Here is a 16,150-nt window from a genome sequence, read left to right as displayed (position 1 = left end):
GCTTTATTTTTATGCTATCACATTTGCTCTCTGAAAAGTGTCCACAAAGCCAAGTCTCTGATTAACACCTTTGTAGGAATGGTTTTTCACCTATTACTGATTAAAACTTGCTTCATTGGAAAGGCAGCAAGATGCATCCTCATTACAATGTCCACTGAAATAATACAGGTTGACACCAGGAAACATAAACCTCACTGCATCCTTGCTGCTTTCTCAAGTGGGAATCTGTTTAATGTGAAAACCAGGTGATATCTAATCAGCACACAGGTAAGAAGTTAAGAAAATCTTTCTTTAAGGGTGAAGATGTTTCTCACAAAATCGTTGCCCCAATGCATCATTGAAATTCAAGATGGAAAGATGATTTTGAAATATCAATTGTACATTTTGCATTGCTCTTCTGGTGACAATGTAGCTTGTTTTTGTCAATTACCATTTCAGTAATAGGGTAAAGAAAATTAAGTGGATTTCTGAAAGAAAACAATGCTGTCAATATACTATTAAAACAAATTAAAATGTTAAAAGTTATTGTACTTTAAGTAAAAATAAAAGAGTCAAAATATCAATTCCAGTTTTGGAAGAATTTAATTAACAAAAAAATAAGTGCTCATAGCAGAGATTGGTTTTGATCCAACGACCTCTGGATTATGGGCCCAGCACACTTCCGCTGCGCTACTCTGCTGCCCATGTAAGTGTCAGAGATCCTGAAGTACTCACTCATCATGTGAAAGTACCAATGTGTTTCTTCGTTGGTCAATGGAAGAAAAATCTTGCAAAACTCTCCAGATTATTGCCTTTTTAACCTTTTTCTAGGAAACTTTCTAGATGAATGCTTTTTAGCCTTTGTTAGTACATGCTTTTGCAAGTTGTCTCTGTGGTGCAATTGGTTAGCGCATTCGGCTGTTAACCGAAAGGCTGGTGTTTCAATACCACCCAGGGACGTAATTGACCTTGTGATCAAATTTTGCTGATCTTTAAGTAGACAAGTCAAAATTTCAAACCACCTCTTATAGTGTAGGGTACCTGGCCTTCTCTGATGCAATCAGAGTCAGATTTGATTAAGTCATTTTATAAAAAACAGGAAGCACAATTTAGCATGGGGTTGCAGAGAAAAAAAATATGCAGGCAGAGAAATCCAATTGAGTGATTAATCAGCTCTCCATTTTATGGCTTTATTTTTATGCTAACACATTTGCTCTCTGAAAAGTGTCCACAAAGGCAAGTCTCTGATTAACACCTTTGTAGGAATGGTTTTTCACCTATTACTGATTAAAACTTGCTTCATTGGAAAGGCAGCAAGATGCATCCTCATTACAATGTCCACTGAAATAATACAGTTTGACACCAGGAAACATAAACCTCACTGCATCCTTGCTGCTTTCTCAAGTGTGAATCTGTTTAATGTGAAAACCAGGTGATATCTAATCAGCACACAGGTAAGAAGTTAAGAAAATCTTTCTTTAAGGGTGAAGATGTTTCTCACAAAATCGTTGCCCCAATGCATCATTGAAATTCAAGATGGAAAGATGATTTTGAAATATCAATTGTACATTTTGCATTGCTCTTCTGGTGACAATGTAGCTTGTTTTTGTCAATTACCATTTCAGTAATAGGGTAAAGAAAATTAAGTGGATTTCTGAAAGAAAACAATGCTGTCAATATACTATTAAAACAAATTAAAATGTTAAAAGTTATTGTACTTTAAGTAAAAATAAAAGAGTCAAAATATCAATTCCAGTTTTGGAAGAATTTAATTAACAAAAAAATAAGTGCACATAGCAGAGGATGGTTTCGATCCACCGACCTCTGGGTTATGGGCCCAGCACGCTTCCGCTGCGCCACTCTGCTGCTCACATAAGTGTCAGAGATCCTGAAGTACTCACTCATCATGTGAAAGTACCAATGTGTTTCTTCGTTGGTCAATGGAAGAAAAATCTTGCAAAACTCTCCAGATTATTGCCTTTTTAACCTTTTTCTAGGAAACTTTCTAGATGAATGCTTTTTAGCCTTTGTCAGCACATGCTTTTGCAAGCTGTCTCTGTGGCGCAATCGGTTAGTGCATTCGGCTGTTAACCGAAAGGTTGGTGGTTCAATCCCACCCAGGGACGTAATTGACCTTGTGATCAAATTTTTGTGATCTTTAAGTAGACAAGTCAAAATTTCAAACCACCTGTTATAGTGTAGGGTACCTGGCCTTCTCTGATGCAATCAGAGTCAGATTTGATTAAGTCATTTTATAAAAAACAGGAAGCACAATTTAGCATGGGGTTGCAGAGAAAAAAAATTATGCAGGCAGAGAAATCCAATTGAGTGATTAATCAGCTCTCCATTTTATGGCTTTATTTTTATGCTAACACATTTGCTCTCTGAAAAGTGTCCACAAAGCCAAGTCTCTGATTAACACCTTTGTAGGAATGGTTTTTCACCTATTACTGATTAAAACTTGCTTCATTGGAAAGGCAGCAAGATGCATCCTCATTACAATGTCCACTGAAATAATACAGGTTGACACCAGGAAACATAAACCTCACTGCATCCTTGCTGCTTTCTCAAGTGGGAATCTGTTTAATGTGAAAACCAGGTGATATCTAATGAGCACACAGGTAAGAAGTTAAGAAAATCTTTCTTTAAGGGTGAAGATGTTTCTCACAAAATCGTTGCCCCAATGCATCATTGAAATTCAAGCTGGAAAGATGATTTTGAAATATCAATTGTACATTTTGCATTGCTCTTCTGGTGACAATGTAGCTTGTTTTTGTCAATTACCATTTCAGTAATAGGGTAAAGAAAATTAAGTGGATTTCTGAAAGAAAACAATGCTGTCAATATACTATTAAAACAAATTAAAATGTTAAAAGTTATTGTACTTTAAGTAAAAATAAAAGAGTCAAAATATCAATTCCAGTTTTGGAAGAATTTAATTAACAAAAAAATAAGTGCTCATAGCAGAGGATGGCTTTGATCCAACGACTTCTGGATTATGGGCCCAGCACACTTCCGCTGCGCTACTCTGCTGCCCACGTAAGTGTCAGAGATCCTGAAGTACTCACTCATCATGTGAAAGTACCAATGTGTTTCTTCGTTGGTCAATGGAAGAAAAATCTTGCAAAACTCTCCAGATTATTGCCTTTTTAACCTTTTTCTAGGAAACTTTCTAGATGAATGCTTTTTAGCCTTTGTTAGTACATGCTTTTGCAAGTTGTCTCTGTGGTGCAATTGGTTAGCGCATTCGGCTGTTAACCGAAAGGCTGGTGTTTCAATACCACCCAGGGACGTAATTGACCTTGTGATCAAATTTTGCTGATCTTTAAGTAGACAAGTCAAAATTTCAAACCACCTCTTATAGTGTAGGGTACCTGGCCTTCTCTGATGCAATCAGAGTCAGATTTGATTAAGTCATTTTATAAAAAACAGGAAGCACAATTTAGCATGGGGTTGCAGAGAAAAAAAAATATGCAGGCAGAGAAATCCAATTGAGTGATTAATCAGCTCTCCATTTTATGGCTTTATTTTTATGCTAACACATTTGCTCTCTGAAAAGTGTCCACAAAGGCAAGTCTCTGATTAACACCTTTGTAGGAATGGTTTTTCACCTATTACTGATTAAAACTTGCTTCATTGGAAAGGCAGCAAGATGCATCCTCATTACAATGTCCACTGAAATAATACAGTTTGACACCAGGAAACATAAACCTCACTGCATCCTTGCTGCTTTCTCAAGTGTGAATCTGTTTAATGTGAAAACCAGGTGATATCTAATCAGCACACAGGTAAGAAGTTAAGAAAATCTTTCTTTAAGGGTGAAGATGTTTCTCACAAAATCGTTGCCCCAATGCATCATTGAAATTCAAGCTGGAAAGATGATTTTGAAATATCAATTGTACATTTTGCATTGCTCTTCTGGTGACAATGTAGCTTGTTTTTGTCAATTACCATTTCAGTAATAGGGTAAAGAAAATTAAGTGGATTTCTGAAAGAAAACAATACTGTCAATATACTATTAAAAAAAATTAAAATGTTAAAAGTTATTGTACTTTAAGTAAAAATAAAATAGTCAAAATATCAATTCCAGTTTTGGAAGAATTTAATTAACAAAAAAATAAGTGCTCATAGCAGAGGATGGTTTCGATCCAACGACCTCAGGATTATGGGCCCAGCACGCTTCCGCTGCGCTACTCTGCTGCCCACGTAAGTGTCAGAGATCCTGAAGTACTCACTCATCATGTGAAAGTACCAATGTGTTTCTTCGTTGGTCAATGGAAGAAAAATCTTGCAAAACTGTCCAGATTATTGCCTTTTTAACCTTTTTCTAGGAAACTTTCTAGATGAATGCTTTTTAGCCTTTGTTAGTACATGCTTTTGCAAGTTGTCTCTGTGGTGCAATCGGTTAGCGCATTCGGCTGTTAACCGAAAGGCTGGTGTTTCAATACCACCCAGGGACGTAATTGACCTTGTGATCAAATTTTGCTGATCTTTAAGTAGACAAGTCAAAATTTCAAACCACCTCTTATAGTGTAGGGTACCTGGCCTTCTCTGATGCAATCAGAGTCAGATTTGATTAAGTCATTTTATAAAAAACAGGAAGCACAATTTAGCATGGGGTTGCAGAGAAAAAAAAATATGCAGGCAGAGAAATCCAATTGAGTGATTAATCAGCTCTCCATTTTATGGCTTTATTTTTATGCTAACACATTTGCTCTCTGAAAAGTGTCCACAAAGCCAAGTCTCTGATTAACACCTTTGTAGGAATGGTTTTTCACCTATTACTGATTAAAACTTGCTTCATTGGAAAGGCAGCAAGATGCATGCTCATTACAATGTCCACTGAAATAATACAGGTTGACACCAGGAAACATAAACCTCACTGCATCCTTGCTGCTTTCTCAAGTGGGAATCTGTTTAATGTGAAAACCAGGTGATATCTAATCAGCACACAGGTAAGAAGTTAAGAAAATCTTTCTTTAAGGGTGAAGATGTTTCTCACAAAATCGTTGCCCCAATGCATCATTGAAATTCAAGATGGAAAGATGATTTTGAAATATCAATTGTACATTTTGCATTGCTCTTCTGGTGACAATGTAGCTTGTTTTTGTCAATTACCATTTCAGTAATAGGGTAAAGAAAATTAAGTGGATTTCTGAAAGAAAACAATACTGTCAATATACTATTAAAAAAAATTAAAATGTTAAAAGTTATTGTACTTTAAGTAAAAATAAAAGAGTCAAAATATCAATTCCAGTTTTGGAAGAATTTAATTAACAAAAAAATAAGTGCACATAGCAGAGGATGGTTTCGATCCACCGGCCTCTGGGTTATGGGCCCAGCACGCTTCCGCTGCGCCACTCTGCTGCTCATGTAAGTGTAAGAGATCCTGAAGTACTCACTCATCATGTGAAAGTACCAATGTGTTTCTTCGTTGGTCAATGGAAGAAAAATCTTGCAAAACTCTCCAGATTATTGCCTTTTTAACCTTTTTCTAGGAAACTTTCTAGATGAATGCTTTTTAGCCTTTGTCAGTACATGCTTTTGCAAGCTGTCTCTGTGGCGCAATCGGTTAGCGCATTCGGCTGTTAACCGAAAGGTTGGTGGTTCAATCCCACCCAGGGACGTAATTGACGTTGTGATCAAATTTTGCTGATCTTTAAGTAGACAAGTCAAAATTGCAAACCACCTTTTATGGTGTAGGGTACCTGGCCTTCTCTGATGCAATCAGAGTCATATTTGATTAAGTCATTTTATAAAAAACAGGAAGCACAATTTAGCATTGGGGTTGCAGAGAAAAAAAATTATGCAGGCAGAGAAATCCAATTGAGTGATTAATCAGCTCTCCATTTTATGGCTTTATTTTTATGCTAACACATTTGCTCTCTGAAAAGTGTCCACAAAGCCAAGTCTCTGATTAACACCTTTGTAGGAATGGTTTTTCACCTATTACTGATTAAAACTTGCTTCATTGGAAAGGCAGCAAGATGCATCCTCATTACAATGTCCACTGAAATAATACAGGTTGACACCAGGAAACATAAACCTCACTGCATCCTTGCTGCTTTCTCAAGTGGGAATCTGTTTAATGTGAAAACCAGGTGATATCTAATCAGCACACAGGTAAGAAGTTAAGAAAATCTTTCTTTAAGGGTGAAGATGTTTCTCACAAAATCGTTGCCCCAATGCATCATTGAAATTCAAGATGGAAAGATGATTTTGAAATATCAATTGTACATTTTGCATTGCTCTTCTGGTGACAATGTAGCTTGTTTTTGTCAATTACCATTTCAGTAATAGGGTAAAGAAAATTAAGTGGATTTCTGAAAGAAAACAATGCTGTCAATATACTATTAAAACAAATTAAAATGTTAAAAGTTATTGTACTTTAAGTAAAAATAAAAGAGTCAAAATATCAATTCCAGTTTTGGAAGAATTTAATTAACAAAAAAATAAGTGCACATAGCAGAGGATGGTTTCGATCCACCGGCCTCTGGGTTATGGGCCCAGCACGCTTCCGCTGCGCCACTCTGCTGCTCATGTAAGTGTAAGAGATCCTGAAGTACTCACTCATCATGTGAAAGTACCAATGTGTTTCTTCGTTGGTCAATGGAAGAAAAATCTTGCAAAACTCTCCAGATTATTGCCTTTTTAACCTTTTTCTAGGAAACTTTCTAGATGAATGCTTTTTAGCCTTTGTCAGTACATGCTTTTGCAAGCTGTCTCTGTGGCGCAATCGGTTAGCGCATTCGGCTGTTAACCGAAAGGTTGGTGGTTCAATCCCACCCAGGGACGTAATTGGCCTTGTGATCAAATTTTGCTGATCTTTAAGTAGACAAGTCAAAATTGCAAACCACCTTTTATGGTGTAGGGTACCTGGCCTTCTCTGATGCAATCAGAGTCATATTTGATTAAGTCATTTTATAAAAAACAGGAAGCACAATTTAGCATTGGGGTTGCAGAGAAAAAAAATTATGCAGGCAGAGAAATCCAATTGAGTGATTAATCAGCTCTCCATTTTATGGCTTTATTTTTATGCTAACACATTTGCTCTCTGAAAAGTGTCCACAAAGCCAAGTCTCTGATTAACACCTTTGTAGGAATGGTTTTTCACCTATTACTGATTAAAACTTGCTTCATTGGAAAGGCAGCAAGATGCATCCTCATTACAATGTGCACTGAAATAATACAGGTTGACACCAGGAAACATAAACCTCACTGCATCCTTGCTGCTTTCTCAAGTGTGAATCTGTTTAATGTGAAAACCAGGTGATATCTAATCAGCACACAGGTAAGAAGTTAAGAAAATCTTTCTTTAAGGGTGAAGATGTTTCTCACAAAATCGTTGCCCCAATGCATCATTGAAATTCAAGCTGGAAAGATGATTTTGAAATATCAATTGTACATTTTGCATTGCTCTTCTGGTGACAATGTAGCTTGTTTTTGTCAATTACCATTTCAGTAATAGGGTAAAGAAAATTAAGTGGATTTCTGAAAGAAAACAATACTGTCAATATACTATTAAAAAAAATTAAAATGTTAAAAGTTATTGTACTTTAAGTAAAAATAAAATAGTCAAAATATCAATTCCAGTTTTGGAAGAATTTAATTAACAAAAAAATAAGTGCTCATAGCAGAGGATGGTTTCGATCCAACGACCTCTGGATTATGGGCCCAGCACGCTTCCGCTGCGCTACTCTGCTGCCCACGTAAGTGTCAGAGATCCTGAAGTACTCACTCATCATGTGAAAGTACCAATGTGTTTCTTCGTTGGTCAATGGAAGAAAAATCTTGCAAAACTGTCCAGATTATTGCCTTTTTAACCTTTTTCTAGGAAACTTTCTAGATGAATGCTTTTTAGCCTTTGTTAGTACATGCTTTTGCAAGTTGTCTCTGTGGTGCAATCGGTTAGCGCATTCGGCTGTTAACCGAAAGGCTGGTGTTTCAATACCACCCAGGGACGTAATTGACCTTGTGATCAAATTTTGCTGATCTTTAAGTAGACAAGTCAAAATTTCAAACCACCTCTTATAGTGTAGGGTACCTGGCCTTCTCTGATGCAATCAGAGTCAGATTTGATTAAGTCATTTTATAAAAAACAGGAAGCACAATTTAGCATGGGGTTGCAGAGAAAAAAAAATATGCAGGCAGAGAAATCCAATTGAGTGATTAATCAGCTCTCCATTTTATGGCTTTATTTTTATGCTAACACATTTGCTCTCTGAAAAGTGTCCACAAAGCCAAGTCTCTGATTAACACCTTTGTAGGAATGGTTTTTCACCTATTACTGATTAAAACTTGCTTCATTGGAAAGGCAGCAAGATGCATGCTCATTACAATGTCCACTGAAATAATACAGGTTGACACCAGGAAACATAAACCTCACTGCATCCTTGCTGCTTTCTCAAGTGGGAATCTGTTTAATGTGAAAACCAGGTGATATCTAATCAGCACACAGGTAAGAAGTTAAGAAAATCTTTCTTTAAGGGTGAAGATGTTTCTCACAAAATCGTTGCCCCAATGCATCATTGAAATTCAAGATGGAAAGATGATTTTGAAATATCAATTGTACATTTTGCATTGCTCTTCTGGTGACAATGTAGCTTGTTTTTGTCAATTACCATTTCAGTAATAGGGTAAAGAAAATTAAGTGGATTTCTGAAAGAAAACAATACTGTCAATATACTATTAAAAAAAATTAAAATGTTAAAAGTTATTGTACTTTAAGTAAAAATAAAAGAGTCAAAATATCAATTCCAGTTTTGGAAGAATTTTATTAACAAAAAAATAAGTGCACATAGCAGAGGATGGTTTCGATCCACCGGCCTATGGGTTATGGGCCCAGCACGCTTCCGCTGCGCCACTCTGCTGCTCATGTAAGTGTAAGAGATCCTGAAGTACTCACTCATCATGTGAAAGTACCAATGTGTTTCTTCGTTGGTCAATGGAAGAAAAATCTTGCAAAACTCTCCAGATTATTGCCTTTTTAACCTTTTTCTAGGAAACTTTCTAGATGAATGCTTTTTAGCCTTTGTCAGTACATGCTTTTGCAAGCTGTCTCTGTGGCGCAATCGGTTAGCGCATTCGGCTGTTAACCGAAAGGTTGGTGGTTCAATCCCACCCAGGGACGTAATTGACCTTGTGATCAAATTTTGCTGATCTTTAAGTAGACAAGTCAAAATTGCAAACCACCTTTTATGGTGTAGGGTACCTGGCCTTCTCTGATGCAATCAGAGTCATATTTGATTAAGTCATTTTATAAAAAACAGGAAGCACAATTTAGCATTGGGGTTGCAGAGAAAAAAAATTATGCAGGCAGAGAAATCCAATTGAGTGATTAATCAGCTCTCCATTTTATGGCTTTATTTTTATGCTAACACATTTGCTCTCTGAAAAGTGTCCACAAAGCCAAGTCTCTGATTAACACCTTTGTAGGAATGGTTTTTCACCTATTACTGATTAAAACTTGCTTCATTGGAAAGGCAGCAAGATGCATCCTCATTACAATGTCCACTGAAATAATACAGGTTGACACCAGGAAACATAAACCTCACTGCATCCTTGCTGCTTTCTCAAGTGGGAATCTGTTTAATGTGAAAACCAGGTGATATCTAATCAGCACACAGGTAAGAAGTTAAGAAAATCTTTCTTTAAGGGTGAAGATGTTTCTCACAAAATCGTTGCCCCAATGCATCATTGAAATTCAAGATGGAAAGATGATTTTGAAATATCAATTGTACATTTTGCATTGCTCTTCTGGTGACAATGTAGCTTGTTTTTGTCAATTACCATTTCAGTAATAGGGTAAAGAAAATTAAGTGGATTTCTGAAAGAAAACAATGCTGTCAATATACTATTAAAACAAATTAAAATGTTAAAAGTTATTGTACTTTAAGTAAAAATAAAAGAGTCAAAATATCAATTCCAGTTTTGGAAGAATTTAATTAACAAAAAAATAAGTGCACATAGCAGAGGATGGTTTCGATCCACCGGCCTCTGGGTTATGGGCCCAGCACGCTTCCGCTGCGCCACTCTGCTGCTCATGTAAGTGTAAGAGATCCTGAAGTACTCACTCATCATGTGAAAGTACCAATGTGTTTCTTCGTTCGTCAATGGAAGAAAAATCTTGCAAAACTCTCCAGATTATTGCCTTTTTAACCTTTTTCTAGGAAACTTTCTAGATGAATGCTTTTTAGCCTTTGTCAGTACATGCTTTTGCAAGCTGTCTCTGTGGCGCAATCGGTTAGCGCATTCGGCTGTTAACCGAAAGGTTGGTGGTTCAATCCCACCCAGGGACGTAATTGGCCTTGTGATCAAATTTTGCTGATCTTTAAGTAGACAAGTCAAAATTGCAAACCACCTTTTATGGTGTAGGGTACCTGGCCTTCTCTGATGCAATCAGAGTCATATTTGATTAAGTCATTTTATAAAAAACAGGAAGCACAATTTAGCATTGGGGTTGCAGAGAAAAAAAAATATGCAGGCAGAGAAATCCAATTGAGTGATTAATCAGCTCTCCATTTTATGGCTTTATTTTTATGCTAACACATTTGCTCTCTGAAAAGTGTCCACAAAGCCAAGTCTCTGATTAGCACCTTTGTAGGAATGGTCTTTCACCTATTACTGATTAAAACTTGCTTCATTGGAAAGGCAGCAAGATGCATCCTCATTACAATGTCCACTGAAATAATACAGGTTGACACCAGGAAACATAAACCTCACTGCATCCTTGCTGCTTTCTCAAGTGGGAATCTGTTTAATGTGAAAACCAGGTGATATCTAATCAGCACACAGGTAAGAAGTTAAGAAAATCTTTCTTTAAGGGTGAAGATGTTTCTCACAAAATCGTTGCCCCAATGCATCATTGAAATTCAAGATGGAAAGATGATTTTGAAATATCAATTGTACATTTTGCATTGCTCTTCTGGTGACAATGTAGCTTGTTTTTGTCAATTACCATTTCAGTAATAGGGTAAAGAAAATTAAGTGGATTTCTGAAAGAAAACAATGCTGTCAATATACTATTAAAACAAATTAAAATGTTAAAAGTTATTGTACTTTAAGTAAAAATAAAAGAGTCAAAATATCAATTCCAGTTTTGGAAGAATTTAATTAACAAAAAAATAAGTGCTCATAGCAGAGGATGGTTTTGATCCAACGACTTCTGGATTATGGGCCCAGCACACTTCCGCTGCGCTACTCTGCTGCCCACGTAAGTGTCAGAGATCCTGAAGTACTCACTCATCATGTGAAAGTACCAATGTGTTTCTTCGTTGGTCAATGGAAGAAAAATCTTGCAAAACTCTCCAGATTATTGCCTTTTTAACCTTTTTCTAGGAAACTTTCTAGATGAATGCTTTTTAGCCTTTGTTAGTACATGCTTTTGCAAGTTGTCTCTGTGGTGCAATTGGTTAGCGCATTCGGCTGTTAACCGAAAGGCTGGTGTTTCAATACCACCCAGGGACGTAATTGACCTTGTGATCAAATTTTGCTGATCTTTAAGTAGACAAGTCAAAATTTCAAACCACCTCTTATAGTGTAGGGTACCTGGCCTTCTCTGATGCAATCAGAGTCAGATTTGATTAAGTCATTTTATAAAAAACAGGAAGCACAATTTAGCATGGGGTTGCAGAGAAAAAAAAATATGCAGGCAGAGAAATCCAATTGAGTGATTAATCAGCTCTCCATTTTATGGCTTTATTTTTATGCTAACACATTTGCTCTCTGAAAAGTGTCCACAAAGGCAAGTCTCTGATTAACACCTTTGTAGGAATGGTTTTTCACCTATTACTGATTAAAACTTGCTTCATTGGAAAGGCAGCAAGATGCATCCTCATTACAATGTCCACTGAAATAATACAGTTTGACACCAGGAAACATAAACCTCACTGCATCCTTGCTGCTTTCTCAAGTGTGAATCTGTTTAATGTGAAAACCAGGTGATATCTAATCAGCACACAGGTAAGAAGTTAAGAAAATCTTTCTTTAAGGGTGAAGATGTTTCTCACAAAATCGTTGCCCCAATGCATCATTGAAATTCAAGCTGGAAAGATGATTTTGAAATATCAATTGTACATTTTGCATTGCTCTTCTGGTGACAATGTAGCTTGTTTTTGTCAATTACCATTTCAGTAATAGGGTAAAGAAAATTAAGTGGATTTCTGAAAGAAAACATTACTGTCAATATACTATTAAAAAAAATTAAAATGTTAAAAGTTATTGTACTTTAAGTAAAAATAAAATAGTCAAAATATCAATTCCAGTTTTGGAAGAATTTAATTAACAAAAAAATAAGTGCTCATAGCAGAGGATGGTTTCGATCCAACGACCTCTGGATTATGGGCCCAGCACGCTTCTGCTGCGCTACTCTGCTGCCCACGTAAGTGTCAGAGATCCTGAAGTACTCACTCATCATGTGAAAGTACCAATGTGTTTCTTCGTTGGTCAATGGAAGAAAAATCTTGCAAAACTGTCCAGATTATTGCCTTTTTAACCTTTTTCTAGGAAACTTTCTAGATGAATGCTTTTTAGCCTTTGTTAGTACATGCTTTTGCAAGTTGTCTCTGTGGTGCAATCGGTTAGCGCATTCGGCTGTTAACCGAAAGGCTGGTGTTTCAATACCACCCAGGGACGTAATTGACCTTGTGATCAAATTTTGCTGATCTTTAAGTAGACAAGTCAAAATTTCAAACCACCTCTTATAGTGTAGGGTACCTGGCCTTCTCTGATGCAATCAGAGTCAGATTTGATTAAGTCATTTTATAAAAAACAGGAAGCACAATTTAGCATGGGGTTGCAGAGAAAAAAAAATATGCAGGCAGAGAAATCCAATTGAGTGATTAATCAGCTCTCCATTTTATGGCTTTATTTTTATGCTAACACATTTGCTCTCTGAAAAGTGTCCACAAAGCCAAGTCTCTGATTAACACCTTTGTAGGAATGGTTTTTCACCTATTACTGATTAAAACTTGCTTCATTGGAAAGGCAGCAAGATGCATGCTCATTACAATGTCCACTGAAATAATACAGGTTGACACCAGGAAACATAAACCTCACTGCATCCTTGCTGCTTTCTCAAGTGGGAATCTGTTTAATGTGAAAACCAGGTGATATCTAATCAGCACACAGGTAAGAAGTTAAGAAAATCTTTCTTTAAGGGTGAAGATGTTTCTCACAAAATCGTTGCCCCAATGCATCATTGAAATTCAAGATGGAAAGATGATTTTGAAATATCAATTGTACATTTTGCATTGCTCTTCTGGTGACAATGTAGCTTGTTTTTGTCAATTACCATTTCAGTAATAGGGTAAAGAAAATTAAGTGGATTTCTGAAAGAAAACAATACTGTCAATATACTATTAAAAAAAATTAAAATGTTAAAAGTTATTGTACTTTAAGTAAAAATAAAAGAGTCAAAATATCAATTCCAGTTTTGGAAGAATTTAATTAACAAAAAAATAAGTGCACATATCAGAGGATGGTTTCGATCCACCGGCCTCTGGGTTATGGGCCCAGCACGCTTCCGCTGCGCCACTCTGCTGCTCATGTAAGTGTAAGAGATCCTGAAGTACTCACTCATCATGTGAAAGTACCAATGTGTTTCTTCGTTGGTCAATGGAAGAAAAATCTTGCAAAACTCTCCAGATTATTGCCTTTTTAACCTTTTTCTAGGAAACTTTCTAGATGAATGCTTTTTAGCCTTTGTCAGTACATGCTTTTGCAAGCTGTCTCTGTGGCGCAATCGGTTAGCGCATTCGGCTGTTAACCGAAAGGTTGGTGGTTCAATCCCACCCAGGGACGTAATTGACGTTGTGATCAAATTTTGCTGATCTTTAAGTAGACAAGTCAAAATTGCAAACCACCTTTTATGGTGTAGGGTACCTGGCCTTCTCTGATGCAATCAGAGTCATATTTGATTAAGTCATTTTATAAAAAACAGGAAGCACAATTTAGCATTGGGGTTGCAGAGAAAAAAAATTATGCAGGCAGAGAAATCCAATTGAGTGATTAATCAGCTCTCCATTTTATGGCTTTATTTTTATGCTAACACATTTGCTCTCTGAAAAGTGTCCACAAAGCCAAGTCTCTGATTAACACCTTTGTAGGAATGGTTTTTCACCTATTACTGATTAAAACTTGCTTCATTGGAAAGGCAGCAAGATGCATCCTCATTACAATGTCCACTGAAATAATACAGGTTGACACCAGGAAACATAAACCTCACTGCATCCTTGCTGCTTTCTCAAGTGGGAATCTGTTTAATGTGAAAACCAGGTGATATCTAATCAGCACACAGGTAAGAAGTTAAGAAAATCTTTCTTTAAGGGTGAAGATGTTTCTCACAAAATCGTTGCCCCAATGCATCATTGAAATTCAAGATGGAAAGATGATTTTGAAATATCAATTGTACATTTTGCATTGCTCTTCTGGTGACAATGTAGCTTGTTTTTGTCAATTACCATTTCAGTAATAGGGTAAAGAAAATTAAGTGGATTTCTGAAAGAAAACAATGCTGTCAATATACTATTAAAACAAATTAAAATGTTAAAAGTTATTGTACTTTAAGTAAAAATAAAAGAGTCAAAATATCAATTCCAGTTTTGGAAGAATTTAATTAACAAAAAAATAAGTGCACATAGCAGAGGATGGTTTCGATCCACCGGTCTCTGGGTTATGGGCCCAGCACGCTTCCGCTGCGCCACTCTGCTGCTCATGTAAGTGTAAGAGATCCTGAAGTACTCACTCATCATGTGAAAGTACCAATGTGTTTCTTCGTTGGTCAATGGAAGAAAAATCTTGCAAAACTGTCCAGATTATTGCCTTTTTAACCTTTTTCTAGGAAACTTTCTAGATGAATGCTTTTTAGCCTTTGTTAGTACATGCTTTTGCAAGTTGTCTCTGTGGTGCAATCGGTTAGCGCATTCGGCTGTTAACCGAAAGGCTGGTGTTTCAATACCACCCAGGGACGTAATTGACCTTGTGATCAAATTTTGCTGATCTTTAAGTAGACAAGTCAAAATTTCAAACCACCTCTTATAGTGTAGGGTACCTGGCCTTCTCTGATGCAATCAGAGTCAGATTTGATTAAGTCATTTTATAAAAAACAGGAAGCACAATTTAGCATGGGGTTGCAGAGAAAAAAAAATATGCAGGCAGAGAAATCCAATTGAGTGATTAATCAGCTCTCCATTTTATGGCTTTATTTTTATGCTAACACATTTGCTCTCTGAAAAGTGTCCACAAAGCCAAGTCTCTGATTAACACCTTTGTAGGAATGGTTTTTCACCTATTACTGATTAAAACTTGCTTCATTGGAAAGGCAGCAAGATGCATGCTCATTACAATGTCCACTGAAATAATACAGGTTGACACCAGGAAACATAAACCTCACTGCATCCTTGCTGCTTTCTCAAGTGGGAATCTGTTTAATGTGAAAACCAGGTGATATCTAATCAGCACACAGGTAAGAAGTTAAGAAAATCTTTCTTTAAGGGTGAAGATGTTTCTCACAAAATCGTTGCCCCAATGCATCATTGAAATTCAAGATGGAAAGATGATTTTGAAATATCAATTGTACATTTTGCATTGCTCTTCTGGTGACAATGTAGCTTGTTTTTGTCAATTACCATTTCAGTAATAGGGTAAAGAAAATTAAGTGGATTTCTGAAAGAAAACAATACTGTCAATATACTATTAAAAAAAATTAAAATGTTAAAAGTTATTGTACTTTAAGTAAAAATAAAAGAGTCAAAATATCAATTCCAGTTTTGGAAGAATTTTATTAACAAAAAAATAAGTGCACATAGCAGAGGATGGTTTCGATCCACCGGCCTATGGGTTATGGGCCCAGCACGCTTCCGCTGCGCCACTCTGCTGCTCATGTAAGTGTAAGAGATCCTGAAGTACTCACTCATCATGTGAAAGTACCAATGTGTTTCTTCGTTGGTCAATGGAAGAAAAATCTTGCAAAACTCTCCAGATTATTGCCTTTTTAACCTTTTTCTAGGAAACTTTCTAGATGAATGCTTTTTAGCCTTTGTCAGTACATGCTTTTGCAAGCTGTCTCTGTGGCGCAATCGGTTAGCGCATTCGGCTGTTAACCGAAAGGTTGGTGGTTCAATCCCACCCAGGGACGTAATTGACCTTGTGATCAAATTTTGCTGATCTTTAA

At 36.5% G+C, this 16,150-nt stretch overlaps 7 non-coding genes across 7 annotated transcripts; all 7 read left to right on the top strand.

The window, feature by feature from the left end:
• Window positions 1-2,031: 2,031 nt before the first annotated feature.
• TRNAN-GUU (transfer RNA asparagine (anticodon GUU)) lies at window positions 2,032-2,105 on the top strand. The gene has a single exon. It is a non-coding gene; the product is annotated as a tRNA-Asn (tRNA).
• A 3,427-nt stretch (window positions 2,106-5,532) lies between these two features.
• TRNAN-GUU (transfer RNA asparagine (anticodon GUU)) lies at window positions 5,533-5,606 on the top strand. The gene has a single exon. It is a non-coding gene; the product is annotated as a tRNA-Asn (tRNA).
• A 1,094-nt stretch (window positions 5,607-6,700) lies between these two features.
• Window positions 6,701-6,774, top strand: TRNAN-GUU (transfer RNA asparagine (anticodon GUU)). Its single transcript has one exon. It is a non-coding gene; the product is annotated as a tRNA-Asn (tRNA).
• Window positions 6,775-9,035: 2,261 nt separating this feature from the next.
• Window positions 9,036-9,109, top strand: TRNAN-GUU (transfer RNA asparagine (anticodon GUU)). The gene has a single exon. It is a non-coding gene; the product is annotated as a tRNA-Asn (tRNA).
• Window positions 9,110-10,203: 1,094 nt separating this feature from the next.
• Window positions 10,204-10,277, top strand: TRNAN-GUU (transfer RNA asparagine (anticodon GUU)). Its single transcript has one exon. It is a non-coding gene; the product is annotated as a tRNA-Asn (tRNA).
• A 3,428-nt stretch (window positions 10,278-13,705) lies between these two features.
• TRNAN-GUU (transfer RNA asparagine (anticodon GUU)) lies at window positions 13,706-13,779 on the top strand. The gene has a single exon. It is a non-coding gene; the product is annotated as a tRNA-Asn (tRNA).
• A 2,261-nt stretch (window positions 13,780-16,040) lies between these two features.
• Window positions 16,041-16,114, top strand: TRNAN-GUU (transfer RNA asparagine (anticodon GUU)). The gene has a single exon. It is a non-coding gene; the product is annotated as a tRNA-Asn (tRNA).
• The last annotated feature ends 36 nt before the right edge of the window (window positions 16,115-16,150 follow it).

The sequence above is a fragment of the Pseudophryne corroboree genome, chromosome 4 (genome assembly GCF_028390025.1).
Source record: "Pseudophryne corroboree isolate aPseCor3 chromosome 4, aPseCor3.hap2, whole genome shotgun sequence".
NCBI classification, from domain to species: Eukaryota; Metazoa; Chordata; class Amphibia; order Anura; family Myobatrachidae; genus Pseudophryne; species Pseudophryne corroboree.
The sequence above is the reverse complement of the archived record's forward strand: the minus strand, read 5'-3'. Positions and strand labels throughout refer to the sequence as shown.